The sequence below is a fragment of the Astatotilapia calliptera genome, chromosome 17 (genome assembly GCF_964374335.1).
Source record: "Astatotilapia calliptera chromosome 17, fAstCal68.1, whole genome shotgun sequence".
NCBI classification, from domain to species: Eukaryota; Metazoa; Chordata; class Actinopteri; order Cichliformes; family Cichlidae; genus Astatotilapia; species Astatotilapia calliptera.
Genome location: NC_137438.1, coordinates 739,279 through 756,812, shown reverse-complemented (window position 1 = coordinate 756,812; position 17,534 = coordinate 739,279). Strand labels below are relative to the sequence as shown.

General features: G+C 44.7%; 1 pseudogene; it reads left to right on the top strand.

Moving 5' to 3' along the window:
* Nucleotides 1-1,427: 1,427 nt before the first annotated feature.
* On the top strand, nucleotides 1,428-5,773 carry LOC145421421 (zinc finger protein 277-like; annotated as a pseudogene).
* The last annotated feature ends 11,761 nt before the right edge of the window (nucleotides 5,774-17,534 follow it).

The following is a 17,534-nucleotide window of genomic DNA, read 5'->3' as shown; positions in this document are numbered from 1 at the left end:
TAACGAGCTAGTGGGTAACAGACGTCTCCGAAAACGTCGGAGCGCTTTTGAAAATATGTGGTGTCTTGATAAACTGAGCAGATATTTGAGGTTTACACAGCTACATTCTCGCCTGAAAATATGTTAAACGTAAGAGTAAAGTTAAAACTACCTAGCTGCCGCCATTGTTGACAGCTGCGCTATGAATTCTGGGACACAGCTTCTTCTTCGGGGTTTAACGGCAGCTGGCATCCTTGTACATGCAGTGCTGCCATCTTCTGTTTCAGTCCGTTATTACACTCTTAAATCCTACTACTCATTCCTGCGTCCTTTGTGATCTTACAAAGCTTCAAACGATGCGTCGACTATTAAATTAGTCGTCGACGATTTTAATAGTCGACATAATCGTGACTAGTCGACTAATTGTGGCAGCCCTAGTCTGCATTACTGCAGCTGCAGCCCCAATCCGTCTGTCGATCTCCGGCTCCCTTCTCCCATCACTCGCGAACAAGACCCCGAGATACTTGAACTCCTCCACTTGGGGCAGGAACTCATCCCCGACCCGGAGTGGGCACTCCACCCTTTTCCGTCTGAGAACCATGGCCTCAGATTTGGAGGTGCTGATCCTCATTCCCGCTGCTTCACACTCGGCTGCGAACCGTTCCAGTGGAGCTGGAGTAGAGTGTGTGTGGGGTATATAAAGTGTAGTCTCTCTTCTGCTTTCTCAGGTAAGGACAGCATTCTGGAGCCGCTGTGTTTCCCTGAGCAGCCGGCTGACACCTCCAGCCCTCCCGGTGTTCAATGTCCCGGCTCCGAGCCGCTGGTCTGCCTGTTCTGCTCTGAGTCCGTCCCACCGCCGCAGAAAGACGTCCTCCTCAGACACCTGCTGATGGAGCACAAGCTTGTCATCGCCGACGTCAAACTCATGGCAGACGTCCCAAAGTACGAGCCACACATGCTCCGGCTCACTCGTTTAACTCTCGGGAACACGTTTGGATGTTTTTAGCATTTGGAACTCGATCATTTCACCAAAGACTTCCTGTAATTATTTGGGGTGATGGGGGGAAACCCTTACCTTACAAGTATACATATATACAACAAGTCCAGCATGTCCACGCCTGTTAGTGTGCTGCCTTTATGAACCGTGACGAAGTGTTTCTGTGCGCCGGTAAACCTGGCTGTGAGTCGGTTTTACTGAGGAGTTTCCTCCATCAGGTACTTGCTGTACTGGAAGGGCAGATTCCTCGAGCAGCCGCTCACAGATTTCTGCAGCGTCATCAAAACCAACTCCACGGGCCCAGTCGGTGAGTTCACTCAAACCCACAGAGGACCTGACCTTTCAAAGTGAACCACGTACACTTCCTCCAGCTCTGATTAATGACTCATTAAAAACTCTTCTTCCTCGCTGACCTGACAGAGGAGCAGGAGGACTACTTCCTGCTGTGTGACGTCCTTCCAGAAGACAGAGTCCTCCGAGAGAAGCTGCAGCAGAAACGACTGGTGAGGAGACGTGAGACTCGGAGCATCCTGAGTGAATCTTGTGCTGCTGAAAGTTTCGTTTCTTTTAAACTTTATTTTGAGGCAAAGTCTGAAAATCAGGCAAAATCAGAAAAATTGCAGATTTGAGTGATGATTTGACACGCTTTGTGTCGTTGTAACCTCTGCACTTTAAATATCTGAGCACTCTGAGGTAGTTTTCTGAAGAATTCCTCTGAGCTCTTCTTCTGTGCTCCCACAGGAGGAGGTCCTGGAGCAGCAGCCGAAGGAGCGAGACGACAGCAGCTTCCATCGTCTCTGCATGTTCTGCAGCGAAGAGTTCACGGGAAACAGGTAAAGCGCCGCAGGATTCCCATCAGTCCTGGAAACCTCACGTGTGTTAGATTAAAGCAGACAGAAGGTAGAGCTTCCTGAAATCATGTGACTAAAAGCTTCTTTGCTTCCTGTAGTCATCTCTTATGATCCAACCCCCAAAAAGCTGCTTTGATGCATAATTCCATAAACATCATTCAGTGACATGTCTGAGCCTGAACCAAGAAGCTGATCTGAGACCAGTGCAGCTCCTCATCCTTCTTCCTCTCCTGCTAAGGGTCAGGTCTCAGACCTGTGCAGGTGTGTGCTGGTTCATGAATGGCATGAAGGTGTGACTGGCTTCTCACTGGTGTTTACCACAGTTCTTGTGTGGATCTGTGTCTTTACCTCCAGTTAAGCTTCCATCCATCCATTTTCAGTCACTGTGTTGGTTCGCAGATGCTCGGCCTCCCTCTGCACAGCCACCACCTCCAGCTCCTTGTGGGAGGACGCCGAGAGACATAACCCGCGTCCGCTCCGGGTCTCCTCACATTTGGACATGCAGCGGCCCATGGCGAGGGAGGCTGCTTCCCTCTGTCTGCCACTATGGGCACGCTGCATGGATCTTGAAGTCTTGTCCAAATGGGAACTTCTGGACGAAGCCCAAAGGACTGCAGCGCAGTGCTAACAGTGATGATGTCAGCTGATGTTTTCTGTTGTTTATTAAAAATGGCTCCACGTGCTGTTTCCAGGTGGTCTCTGCTGAACCACATGGCCAGAGAGCATTCCTTCAGCATCGGACTGCCGGACAACATCGTCTACTGCAGCGAGTTCCTCGACACGCTGCAGGACAAACTGGACAGGTACGCTAATCGTTGCTTTTTATTCACAGCGTTAAGTTTTGTTTCGCGCGCCTTTTCATTTTGTTCCCCTCGCTTCAGTCTGCAGTGTCTGTACTGCGAGAAAACGTTTCGAGATAAAACCACGCTGAAGGAAAAAAGCTCACCGCCGCATCAGCGCCAAAAACCACGAGTACGACCGCTTCTACGTCATCAACTACCTGGTAAAGCCCAGCGACACACTCGCCACACGCTTCCACGTCAGGATAAACGAAGCAGTTCTGTAGAAGCAAACGCACGACCTGAATGTATTGTTCCGATTTTAAAGCGTCCCTCCTGTCCTGTCAGGAACTGGGAAAAACGTGGGAGGAGCTGCAAAGCGAAGATGACCGTGAGCTGGCGGATGATGAGGATGAGTAAGTATCCTCATGTAGCTCTGTGAGGACGGCATTAACTAAAGTGTCCTGATGCATGTCATACACACTGCTCTGTGTCGTGTTAAAGGCAAAAACCGGGCCGGGCTGCACTTGCATGTAATACCAGTTTTTTACCACCAGATGGTGCAGTTACTGGGTGTAACGTTTATTTTAAACCAACACGACATCACCAGTCTGAGCACGCTTGATCTCCAGCGCTAACCAGGTGCTGAACCAGGTGCTGTGAGCTCGGGGTAGCTGTGGATCAGGAGGTGCAGCGAAAGGTTGGAGGTTTGATCCCCGGCTCGATCCCAGATACTGAACCTTGGGTTGTCCCTCCTGAGAATATTCTCATTTATTGCGTCAGCCTGGATACAAAAGTTTAAATCAAGTCCACTTCCTACTCCTCCTCTGATCCTGTGTGAATGCTTTCAGTCTTCAGCTCGTTTCATCTCCGTATCGTCCGCAGTGATTGGTCGGACTGGCAGGCTCATCCGGTCTCTGCAGTGTGTCTGTTCTGTGATCACCAATCGGAGACGTTGGAGCAGATCTACGCGCATATGAAGGTACGGGAACGTAGAAGTTTCAGAGAAGGAAAATATCGTTTTCTGCTTTTCATCCCTGAAACGATTCTGCAAAGCATTCTGGGAGAACGGAGACAGTGCACACTAACAGGAAACGATCTGCTTCCTGAGGTCTCTGCAAACGCATGAATCCATCGTAAGCACAAAACATGGATTTTACTCAAAAAGTGCCCTCACACACAGATGGACCGAAGCTGAAGAGCCTTTTATTTTGAAAAGGTTCCAAATAAATACATGATTGTCAAAACTTTAACAAGTGTGTGTGTGTGTGTGTGTGTGTGAGACCTCCTGCTGACCAAAAGGATCATAAAAGCAGGAAGCTTACAACAGAAGAAACAGATCTGTCAGGATGCATCTGCAATAAAAGCTCCCCCAGCACAGAGTGGCTGGAGAGGTCAGAGACAAAGGAACGTCTTGATCCTATAGGTTGAACTCAGACCGTACAAATTTAAGAAACACAATGACAACATTCAACAATTAGACTTAACACTCGTGAACAATAAATCAAATCTAGGATTGGACGTCGACTGCAGTCAGATTTTGTCGTTGATTAAACGTTCTGATGGTTTAAAGTTAGAACCAGTTTCCCAAACGTGACTCTAAGTTTCTGCTCACGAGTGACGAGTTTACCTGAGAGGCAGAAAAGTTTCTCTCTGCTTTCTGGTTTTGTTATTTATGAAGTCTGTAACCAGCGTCGCGGCGTTGCGTCACCCTGACGTCTTTCTGTTTCGTGATTGTTTTGCAGGAGGCTCACGGCTTCGACCTCCTTAAGACCGAGCTCGGTGAGTGAAATCTCCGTGGTCATTCGAGCGCAGTTTCCTTCTATTTCTTCCTTCTGAGTGTTTCTAATGTTCTGTCCTCCCTCAGACCTCAAGTTCTACCAGCAGGTCAAACTGGTGAACTTCATCCGGCGGCAGATCCATCAGAGCCGCTGCTACGGCTGCACGCGGATGTTCGACTGCCGGGCGGACGCCCTGCGTCACATCGCGGCTGAAGGTCACGTGATGAAACTGCCAGAGATGTCCGCCTGGGACCAGCCGCAGTAGGTTTAACGAAGCGCCTGCAGAATTGACCAATGAGAGCGCGGGCTTTAAAGCTGGCGTCCAGCTGCTGATGAACGTGGTCAACGCCACAGATGTTTACACTTCATTTGGAGTATTTTTATCAGCTGATGAAAATGGCGTCCTTTTTTAAGTTGGGACTAATTTGAGCCTGAGCACTAAACTTCGTCTCGCTCCGCAGGTATTACTTCCCCACGTACGAGAACGACGCTCTCCTGTGCACGCTCTCTGACAGCGAGGAAGGCGACGGTGGCGAGGAGCATCGCGGCGAGGAGATCCCGGTCATCGCGGAGGACATCTCTAACCTGAGAGTCCTCAAGCAGCTGCTGAAGGAGCGAGGAGGCAGCAGCTAGGACCACAGACGGACACGTGTCATACGTTTGACTCAAAGTCGTCTCTGACGTCGGCTGAGCTCAGCTCATGGTGACCACATCCCACATGGCTGGAACGCAGCCGCACGGGTTTGAGTCCGGCCCTTTCCCTCTCAACTATTTCCTGTACGTCTCTACTTAGTAGAGATAAGAAGGTTTAAAAGAAGAGTCCTCTCCACAGCAGGACACGCGGACGCCATGATGTCCGCTGAAACGTAATTGCTCTGCCTCGTGCAATGAAGCTGAAACATGCGTTTTCTTGAGTATGAATTTCAGTACTCGAGTAAAAATGATTTTCTTTTGTAACTTGTAACTGAGCTGGATTCAGTGCTGTGGTGGACGAGCAGCTCATCGTCAAGAGAAGACGAGAGACTCTTTATTGTCATTGCAGAGTCACACTAGGAACAACAGCACTACACAATTGGAAACTGTCCCGCGTCGGCACTACGCACAATCAATCAACCTTTATTTATAAAGCACTTTTCATACACAAATGTAGCACAAAGTGGCAGGGATAGCTCAGTAGGTAAAGTGGTCGCCCCATGATCGGAAGGTCGGCGGTTCGAATCCACTTAACGGCTACCCTGAGGTACCCCTGAGCAAGGTACCGTCCCTACACACTGCTCCCCGGGCGCCTGCTTAGTGGGCTGCCCACTGCTTCACTGAGTGAATGGGTCAAATGCAGAGAAAAACAAGTAATTTCCCCATGGGGATCAATAAAGTATCCATTATTATTATTATTATTATTATTATTATTACCTGGTTAAAAGCAGCCCACCCCACCCCGCCCTCCAACTCACTGCCAACACAAACAACACGACACAGGAACCTAATAAATGAAAAGAATGAGTGTATGTTTTACTGCACATTGTTATTATTATTGTTGTCCCCTCAAAAAGTCCAGGGACTTCTCGTGCCTGAAACATCTGTCCTACTTGGCGTTTCTGTTGTTTTTCTGCGTCGCGTTGCCGAGCGACACCTGCCGTATGGTGGAGCCGAACTGCAGCAGAGTTTCCTTCGCGTCCGGGCTCACGTTCACGAACATGCAGCACTGAGGAGAGAAACGAGAGGTCGCTGCAGGAACTCACTGCTGTCAAACTTCCTGTTTTATCCTCATTTCTGACTCTGGCAGGCCCAGGCTGTGTCCCAATCCAGCGACCGCACGCGTACTACGTACGGCGCGTACTATAAGTACGAGAAGTGCGGAAGTGAGAGGCTTGTGAAATGGGACGGTCTAGCCTTCGTCGCGCTGTTCAGGTTGCCTAGCAACCATGATACTAACCGCGAGAAACGTGTCATACAGCTTTGTGTGACAGAAATGAAGGAGAACATATTTTGTTCATCTGAGACCAAAGGACTGTAAACATGATTGTTGGGCTTCATTTCTGTGCTGAACAGTCATTTAAGATTAGCTAGTAAATAACAATTAGCTGATGTTGTTCATGAGACTGAAGTCATCTCACTGTGGTAATGTAAATATAATATGGCCAATATTATATGTATTGTCAGATTATTATGATATATATATATATATATATATATATATATATATATATATATATATTACAGCAGTGAGCTTGAACTCTGGGTCAGAGATTCAAGTTGCAGTTATTTATATTTCCTATCACCTTAAATCTTCACTCAAAGACAAGTATCTGTGACAGTGTATCTACAGATGTATTATACATAAGAGACAAATATTGTTTGTTTAATATGTTAGAATTATTACATTTGGCTCAATGCTTACATATATGAGTACATGATGACAATAATCACGACCCCACAGAGCGGGACATTCGCTTCAGCCGAAAATCTTAGAGGCGACCCAGAAAGCTGCAGGAAGAGCAATGACACATCCGGCAGCAGTTAAACCTACTTTAAGTAGGTTTAGACCCCACGAACCAGGCGATTCTCTTTCTGTTGTCTCTTGTTCATGTACCGCTGGGCGCTGAAGATTTTCCACGGTTTGTCTGAGTTCTGCCATCTCTTGCCTCAATTGTGCGTTTCCTTGCATGAGTTGTGCGTTTGCTTGACTCAGTTGTGCGTTTTCTTGACTGAGTCGTGCGTTTTCTTGACTCAGTTGTGCGTTTTCTTGACTCAGTTGTGCGTTTTCTTGACTCACTTGTGCGTTTGCTTGACTGAGTTGTGTGTTTTCTTGATAGAGTTGTATGTAGTTTTCACTGAGTTGTGTGTTTTCTCCACTGACTTGTCCGATATATTGACTGAATTCTATGCACGTTTCACTGAGTTGTATGTGTTCTTCCCTGAGTTCCTCTGTCGTACGCTGCAGTCGATCTGACTGATCACCGTTTCCCTGTGACATTTCTTTAAAGGTTTAAAGCTCAAAAGTGTCAAAAAAGTTAAATCTCTGAATGATTTAAATGCAAAGGTCAGCTTTGTCTAAACTGTTAAAGGACCTCCTCTATTTAAGGACTTAGTGAGTGTAGCAGAGAATGTGATGTCGCCGTGATGTCACAATGACGTCACAATGACCGTTCATTGATCTGAGCATGCTCAGAATGATCCACAGCGCTCCTTTGATCCTTTGATCTTCTCGAACGATCATTGTGACGTCACGGTGACATCACAATGATCCTTTGAGAAGATCAAAGGATCATCGTGATGTCACAGGGACATCACATTCTCTGCCACACCCACCAAGTCTATAAATAGAGGAGGTCGTTTAACAGTTTACATCAGAAAGAGCCAGTTGTTTTAGACAAAGCTGACCTTAGACAAAGCTGACCTTTGCATTTAAATCATTCAGAGATTTAACTTTTTTGAGCTTTAAACCTCCAAAGAAATGTCACAGGGAACGTCGAATAATCCATCTGGAAGCAGAGATCAGTCAGACCCAGTGCAGCCAACAGTTGAATCTCTACATAGTACTAGGAGACTACACAGCGAACTCCTTGAATATAACGCAAAACTCAGGAAAGAAAACAAAAAACTCATGCATGAAAACACACAAATCCAGCGAGAGAATACACGACCCAGGCAAGAGCCCATACAACCCAGTGAAGAAATCATACAACTAAGGCGAGAAACCATACAACTACTTCAAGAGAACTCACAACTCCGTGAAGAAAACAAACGACTCGGACAAGAAAACATAGAACTAGATCAAGAAAACGCAGAACGCAGTCAAGAAATCCAACAACTCAGGCAAGATAACCCACAAGTCCATCAAGAAAACACAGAAGTCCATCAAGAAAACGCACGACTCAGTCAAGAGAATGCAGAACTCAGAAAAGCTGTGGAAAATCTTCAGCGCCAAGCGGTACATGTACAACAGACAACAGAAAGAGAACCTCGTAGACCTGAGGAGGCTGACAACCTTTTTTCAACATACCTTGTTTCGTGGTATGTAGGCATTGCAGGATTGGCCGTTGTTCTTTCTGCAGCTGCTTTCTGGGTCGCCTCTAAGATTTTCGGCTGAAGCGAATGTCCCGCTCTGTGGGGTCATGATTATTGTCATGAACCCACAGAGCGGGGATGGCTTGCGTGTGCTTGCATGCACACGTCCCATCGACAATTGTGGATTGTGGTCCACAATTGATGGTCTTAATGTCTTCCTTGATTTTGTCCATCCACCGTTTTTTCGGTCTGCCTCAAGGCCGGCGCCGTCTGGGTCGATCCTTAATAGTCGTTTTTGCTGAGTTCTCATCGCTTCGAATCACGTGTCCATACCACCTCAGGCGGGATTCGAGCATCTTTTAAACTCGAGCCACAGTCCACCGACCTGTGCTCTCCTTTATGTTTGATTTTATTTTGCCCCTCACCTCCCAACCAGTCATGGCAGAAGACCGCCCCTCCCTGAGCCTGGTTCTGCCAGAGGTTTCTTCCTGTTAAAAGGGAGTTTTTCCTCTCCACCGTTGCCAGAGTGCTTGCTCATAGGGGATCATTTGATTGTTGGGTTGAATTTTTGGATTTCATTTCATTGGCTTGAACTGAAAAACCTAAAAATTCAGCTGAGGGGTTCACATAGTGGAGAGCACTACATTTGTTAACTGCACTTTGTTTATTTGTGGATTTTGTAGTTCTTCCTACTACAAAAACTACAAATGAAAACAAGGCAGTTAGCAGCAAATGAAAATAAATAAAACACATTAAAAAAATCTGCTACTGCTCTGTGTGTTTACTTTAGTGAACACTGTTTGTTTTTGTGTTAGAAGATTATAGATTGTCCTGACGTGTCCACAGACGTGTGGATTTGTGTGCTGCTGTGTTCACTTGTGTGTTTTTGTGCACTCAGGAGGACGGTACCTGTCTCGTCGTCATCTCGTAGACAAATATTTGACGACGTCTAGAAGAGAAGTCTGAGTCGCCGTCCAAACGTCTGCCTGCAGCACAACCTCCGTCTCTCAGCGCTCGGCATGCACGCTGACTAAGAGCCCTCAGGTGAACTTCTCTCACCTGCATAAACACTTTGCATCGGTTTCTCGGCTGCAGGTCCATGAAGGCACTTTTGGAGGAATGTTATGGTCTGACCATCATCCTTCAGCTCACTCTGAACTCGCTGAGCAGCTCTCTGCCGTCTCTGTGAGGACCTGCAGGAACACTTCTCCAGACTTCTTGAAGGACATTCAAAGCTCTTCTGCCTTCTGTTGATGATGTTGATGACTCCACACTGTTTATGTCCTGCTGAGCTTTGTGCTCTGGGAATGCCAGACCATGACTGATAGTGTTATTGTCACTGCTTATATCTGAAGTCCTGCTGGCAGAAATGCCCTTCAGTCAGAAAGGTTGATGGTCAGGATGAACCTGGACACTTCTTTGCACACGTGTGTCGTATCTTTTGAATGATAAGTGCTGACAGAGACAGACGTGAGTCTGTATTTATATTTCTTGCAGCCTGTTAGCACTGTACCTCCTGCCTTTCCAAACGGCTCTTCTGTGTTTCTGTCTCATCGTTCTGCTGATGAACATTTGTCGCCCACCGTGATCTCAGCATGTCGTCCTGGTTCTGGAGAGCAGACGTGTGTTGATCTGAGTCCTGTGATTTCCAGTAGTGATTTATTCCCAAGACCAAATCAAATCGTCCTCTGCTGCCGTGTTGTTGCACAATAAAAACGATGCAGCTGTCAGAAACGGTCCGGCCCTGGTTATTGTCTCAGATACGACGCTCGTCTTATCCTGTCTGCTTCTGTCGGTTTCCTTCATTTACTTCTTGTTATTTTCCTAAAATGTGCTCCAGAGTGACAAATATATCTGCTGGAGTTGATGCTGCCCTAAAACCTCTGTGACATCGTTGCACTCACTGCTAACAGGAAAGCCAGAGGAGCAGACGCATCCCAGCAAAACACTGATGCAGCTTTTTCACATTAAATGGAAGTGATATCAGATACAGTCCTGATTAAAGGTTTAAGACCACTTGAAAAATGGCAAAAATCATAGTTTGCATGGTTGGATCTTAACAAATGTTGTTACTAAGAAAATGTTTTCTTCACAAATGCAGACATTTCAAAGCTAAACGACATGATTTTGGAAATGAGAAGTGATATTAAGTGTATTCATTGTTAATCACAGAATCATAATTCATACATGATTTCATTGATAGTTATGTGTTTAACTGCTCAGCACTGATCAGGATATAACCAGGAATAAGTTTAAGCTGTATGATAGATCAGAAAATATAATATAGACGAGCTTCACACAGAGTCTGTGTGTGTGTGTGCATGTGTGTGTCTGTCTGTGTGTCTGTGTGTGTGTGTGTGTGTGTGTGTCTGTGTGTCTGTGTGTGTGTGTCTGTGTCTGTGTGTGTGTCTGTGTGTGTGTGTGTGTGTCTGTGTGTCTGTGTGTGCGCGCGCATGTGGCAGCTCCAATTATAGAGCCAGCATTCCTCACTAGTTTGTCTCCTCTCCTTGCATCCTTGTTTCTGATGATGCCCCCCAGCAGACTGCAGCAGCACGCTTTCGGTGGTGTCGAGCCAAACAGACTTTAACGTGTGTTTGAACGAGCTGACGGTTCACTCGTTAAGCTGAAAGAAAGATGCTTCAATCACAGCAGTCACACATGTGTCCACTGCACCATCTGGGACTCTTCTTGTTTACACTCGTAATGACACAAACACTAAATCCTCCTGTTTGTAGCAGTGTGTACACCTGAGACTGTCACCTGTCTGTCTGTCCTGCACTCTCTCTCTGTTTCTTTCTCTCTGATTGTGGAATAAAAGTATGAAGATGTGTTTATATGTTACACTTGTGTTTGAATCCTGCAGCTTATCACACATTTGATTTCCATGTGTGACGACTGCAAGTGTCCAGAGTGAGGACAGACTGAGGGACCCACTGCTGCACATCATCTGTGAGGCTTTGCAGCCCTGATGATCCACCAGGACAAACTCAGCAGTGTGTGAGGAAGAGGAGGAGGAAGAGCCAGCAGCAGCTGACAGATGGAGAGAATAGACAGACTGTTCCCTGTTTGTGAAGGACTGCTAGGAAAGTTTAACATAACTGTCTGTGCTGAATCAGTCTTATTAGGTAATGTTCAAATAATGTGATCATCCCAGTGTTTCCAGTGTGAGAGAAAGTACTCAGGGCCTTCAAGCTACACACTATGAAAGGCAGCAACAAGTTTAATGTTCAGAAACCTAAAGTATGCATCAGCAGCAGAATGGAGCTAAAATAAATGTTGGTTTCAGTTCTATGAAGCTTTGAGTATTTTGGATCAGTAGCTGCTGTGTTTGTTGCATCATATTGCTGTAACTGTTTATATGCTTTATATATTCTGAGCTAAGTTGATCTATAGTGTTACATCATATTCTATAAGGATGTTATGTGTTTGTAGACTTTCTGCCCAGTTTGACCCATTTAGCAGACGTCAGCCTGTTTAAGGCTCTGATGTCTATTCTGTGTGACTTACAGCAGTTATGACATGGTCTGATTTTCTCACCCAATAAAGGAATATTTCATATATCAGTCTACTCTTCATTCTATCAGACACAGTTATCACAGCTCCTACATTTGCTTTTTACACATGTATGTAAGCATTGAGCCAAATTTAGTAATGCCAACATATTAAACAAACAATATTTGTTACATAATACATCTGTAGATACACTGTCACAGATACTTTTTAGTAGAGGTGGGAATCACCATACATCCTACGATACGATATTATTGCAATTTTTTAAAATATTTTGCGATATTCAGATTCTGTACATAAAGGTAAACTTTATCAATATTCATTTTATCTAATATCAAAGTCTCACACTCAGTCTTTCTCTCATTTCAGTTTTATTGTTGACAAACTTGAATGGTTTGTATTACAGTCTAGTCCCACTGAACTGAATGCAACCATCTGGTACAATTATAACTATTCTGAACTATGCAATATGAAAACTATGCAGCCCCTTCAGCAACTGAAGAATTTGAAAGTAAATTAAAACAAAATAATTTTACATTAAATAAAAAAGTTTTAAACTTAATTAAAATAAAACATGTCTTAAATTAAAATAAGTAAACTGTCATGTTTATTGCTGCCAAAAACAAGTTAAACACATTTGGACAGTGAAGGAATGTCAGGATTCTTGCTCAGAAAAAGGATCAACATGCTCTGAAGTCAGAGTCCACAAAAACTTTTTTTTGTAACAAAATATCGATTTCTGCCGTCCCTGTATCGATACATTATTAGAAAACAAAATATCACGATACTACACAGTATCGATTTTTTCCCCCACCCCTACTTTTTAGATGACCTTTTTTTTTTCCACTTTTGAGCTTTAAACCTTTAAAGAAATGTCACAGGGAAACGGTGATCAGTTAGACCCACTGCAGCGTACGATAGAGGAACTCAGGGAAGAACACATACAACTCAGTGAAACGTGCATAGAATTCAGTCAATATATCAGAACAATCACTCGAGAAAACACACAACTCAGTCAAGCAAACGCACAACTCAGTCAAGAAAACGCACAACTCAGTCAAGCAACTCAGTCAAGAAAACGCACAACTGAGTCAAGCAAACGCACAACTCAGTCAAGCAAACGCACAACTGAGTCAAGCAAACGCACAACTGAGTCAAGCAAACGCACGACTCAGTCAAGAAAACGCACAACTGAGTCAAGCAAACGCACAACTGAGTCAAGAAAACGCACAACTCAGTCAAGAAAACGCACAACTGAGTCAAGAAAACGCACAACTCAGTCAAGAAAACACACAACTGAGTCAATCAAACGCACAACTGAGTCAAGCAAACGCACAACTCAGTCAAGCAACTCAGTCAAGCAAACACACAACTCAGTGAAACGTTCATAGAATTCAGTCAATATATCAGAACAATCACTCGAGAAAACACACAACTCAGTCAAGAAAACGCACAACTGAGTCAAGCAAATGCACAACTGAGTCAAGCAAACGCACAACTGAGTCAAGAAAACTCACGACTCAGTCAAGAAAACGTACAACTCAGTCAAGAAAACGCACAACTGAGTCAAGCAAACGCACAACTGAGTCAAGAAAACGCACGACTCAGTCAAGAAAACGCACAACTGAGTCAAGCAAACGCACAACTCAGTCAAGCAACTCAGTCAAGCAAACGCACAACTGAGTCAAGCAAACGCACAACTGAGTCAAGCAAACGCACAACTGAGTCAAGAAAACGCACAACTGAGTCAAGCAAACGCACGACTCAGTCAAGAAAACACACAACTGAGTCAATCAAACGCACAACTGAGTCAAGAAAACGCACAACTGAGTCAAGCAAACGCACAACTGAGTCAAGCAAACGCACAACTGAGTCAAGAAAACTCACGACTCAGTCAAGAAAACGTACAACTCAGTCAAGAAAACGCACAACTGAGTCAAGCAAACGCACAACTGAGTCAAGAAAACGCACAACTGAGTCAAGCAAACGCACAACTGAGTCAAGCAAACGCACAACTCAGTCAAGAAAATGCACAACTGAGTCAAGCAAACGCACAACTGAGTCAAGCAAACGCACAACTCAGTCAAGAAAACGCACAACTGAGTCAAGCAAACGCACGACTCAGTCAAGAAAACACACAACTGAGTCAATCAAACGCACAACTGAGTCAAGAAAACGCACAACTGAGTCAAGACAACGCACGACTCAGTCAAGAAAACACACAACTGAGTCAATCAAACGCACAACTCAGTCAAGAAAACGCACAACTCAGTGAAACGTTCATAGAATTCAGTCAATATATCAGAACAATCACTCGAGAAAACACACAACTCAGTCAAGAAAACGCACAACTGAGTCAAGAAAACGTACAACTCAGTCAAGAAAACGCACAACTGAGTCAAGCAAACGCACAACTGAGTCAAGAAAACGCACGACTCAGTCAAGAAAACGCACAACTGAGTCAAGAAAACGCACAACTCAGTCAAGCAACTCAGTCAAGAAAACGCACAACTGAGTCAAGCAAACGCACAACTGAGTCAAGAAAACGCACAACTCAGTCAAGAAAACGCACAACTCAGTCAAGCAAACGCACAACTCAGTCAAGAAAACGCACAACTCAGTCAAGAAAACGCACAACTGAGTCAAGAAAACGCACGACTCAGTCAAGAAAACGCACAACTGAGTCAAGCAACTCAGTCAAGAAAACACACAACTGAGTTAAGCAAACGCACAACTGAGTCAAGCAACTCAGTCAAGAAACCACACAACTGAGTTAAGCAAACGCACAACTGAGTCAAGCAAACGCACAACTGAGTCAAGAAAACGCACAACTGAGTCAAGCAAACGCACGACTCAGTCAAGAAAACACACAACTGAGTCAATCAAACGCACAACTGAGTCAAGAAAACGCACAACTGAGTCAAGCAAACGCACAACTGAGTCAAGCAAACGCACAACTGAGTCAAGAAAACTCACGACTCAGTCAAGAAAACGTACAACTCAGTCAAGAAAACGCACAACTGAGTCAAGCAAACGCACAACTGAGTCAAGAAAACGCACAACTGAGTCAAGCAAACGCACAACTGAGTCAAGCAAACGCACAACTCAGTCAAGAAAATGCACAACTGAGTCAAGCAAACGCACAACTGAGTCAAGCAAACGCACAACTCAGTCAAGAAAACGCACAACTGAGTCAAGCAAACGCACGACTCAGTCAAGAAAACACACAACTGAGTCAATCAAACGCACAACTGAGTCAAGAAAACGCACAACTGAGTCAAGACAACGCACGACTCAGTCAAGAAAACACACAACTGAGTCAATCAAACGCACAACTCAGTCAAGAAAACGCACAACTCAGTGAAACGTTCATAGAATTCAGTCAATATATCAGAACAATCACTCGAGAAAACACACAACTCAGTCAAGAAAACGCACAACTGAGTCAAGAAAACGTACAACTCAGTCAAGAAAACGCACAACTGAGTCAAGCAAACGCACAACTGAGTCAAGAAAACGCACGACTCAGTCAAGAAAACGCACAACTGAGTCAAGAAAACGCACAACTCAGTCAAGCAACTCAGTCAAGAAAACGCACAACTGAGTCAAGCAAACGCACAACTGAGTCAAGAAAACGCACAACTCAGTCAAGAAAACGCACAACTCAGTCAAGCAAACGCACAACTCAGTCAAGAAAACGCACAACTCAGTCAAGAAAACGCACAACTGAGTCAAGAAAACGCACGACTCAGTCAAGAAAACGCACAACTGAGTCAAGCAACTCAGTCAAGAAAACACACAACTGAGTTAAGCAAACGCACAACTGAGTCAAGCAACTCAGTCAAGAAACCACACAACTGAGTTAAGCAAACGCACAACTGAGTCAAGAAAACTCACGACTCAGTCAAGAAAACGTACAACTCAGTCAAGAAAACGCACAACTGAGTCAAGCAAACGCACAACTGAGTCAAGAAAACACACGACTCAGTCAAGAAAACGCACAACTGAGTCAAGCAAACGCACAACTGAGTCAAGCAAACGCACAACTCAGTCAAGAAAACGCACAACTGAGTCAAGCAAACGCACAACTGAGTCAAGCAAACGCACAACTGAGTCAAGAAAACGCACAACTGAGTCAAGCAAACGCACGACTCAGTCAAGAAAACACACAACTGAGTCAATCAAACGCACAACTGAGTCAAGAAAACGCACAACTGAGTCAAGAAAACGCACGACTCAGTCAAGAAAACACACAACTGAGTCAATCAAACGCACAACTGAGTCAAGAAAACGCACGACTCAGTCAAGAAAACACACAACTGAGTCAATCAAAGGCAGAACTCAGTCAAGAAAACGCACAACTGAGTCAAGAAAACGCACGACTCAGTCAAGAAAACGCACAACTGAGTCAAGCAAACGCACGACTCAGTCAAGAAAACGCACAACTGAGTCAAGCAAACGCACGACTCAGTCAAGAAAACGCACAACTGAGTCAAGCAACTCAGTCAAGAAAACACACAACTGAGTTAAGCAAACGCACAACTGAGTCAAGCAACTCAGTCAAGAAAATACACAACTGAGTTAAGCAAACGCACAACTGAGTCAAGAAAACGCACAACTCAGTCAAGAAAACGCACAGAGTCAAGAAAACGCACAACTCAGTCAAGAAAACGCACAACTGAGTCAAGAAAACGCACAACTGAGTCAAGCAAACGCACAACTGAGTCAAGAAAACGCACAACTCAGTCAAGAAAACGCACAACTGAGTCAAGAAAACGCACAACTGAGTCAAGAAAACGCACAACTGAGTCAAGCAAACGCACAACTCAGTCAAGAAAACGCACGACTCAGTCAAGAAAACACACAACTGAGTCAATCAAACGCACAACTGAGTCAAGAAAACACACAACTCAGTGAAAACTACATACAACTCTATCAAGAAAACACACAACTCATGCAAGGAAACGCACAATTGAGGCAAGAGATGGCAGAACTCAGACAAACTGTGGAAAATCTTCAGCGCCCAGCGGTACATGAACAAGAGACAACAGAAAGAGAATCGCCTGGTTCGTGGGGTCTAAACCTACTTAAAGTAGGTTTAACTGCTGCCGGATGTGTCATTGCTCTTCCTGCAGCTTTCTGGGTCGCCTCTAAGATTTTCGGCTGAAGCGAATGTCCCGCTCTGTGGGGTCGTGATTATTGTCATCATGTACTCATATATGTAAGCATTGAGCCAAATGTAATAATTCTAACATATTAAACAAACAATATTTGTCTCTTATGTATAATACATCTGTAGATACACTGTCACAGATACTTGTCTTTGAGTGAAGATTTAAGGTGATAGGAAATATAAATAACTGCAACTTGAATCTCTGACCCAGAGTTCAAGCTCACTGCTGTAATATATATATATATATATATCATAATAATCTGACAATACATATAATATTGGCCATATTATATTTACATTACCACAGTGAGATGACTTTAGTCCCATGATTTTGGCCCGATCCGCCATTTTGGGGGTCGAAACAAAGCGCAAGCGAAAAAGGAGCGAAGGCACACACAACAGCCATGGTTCGTTCTTGCTGTGTGGTCGGCTGCAATGTTCGATCGCACGACCGGC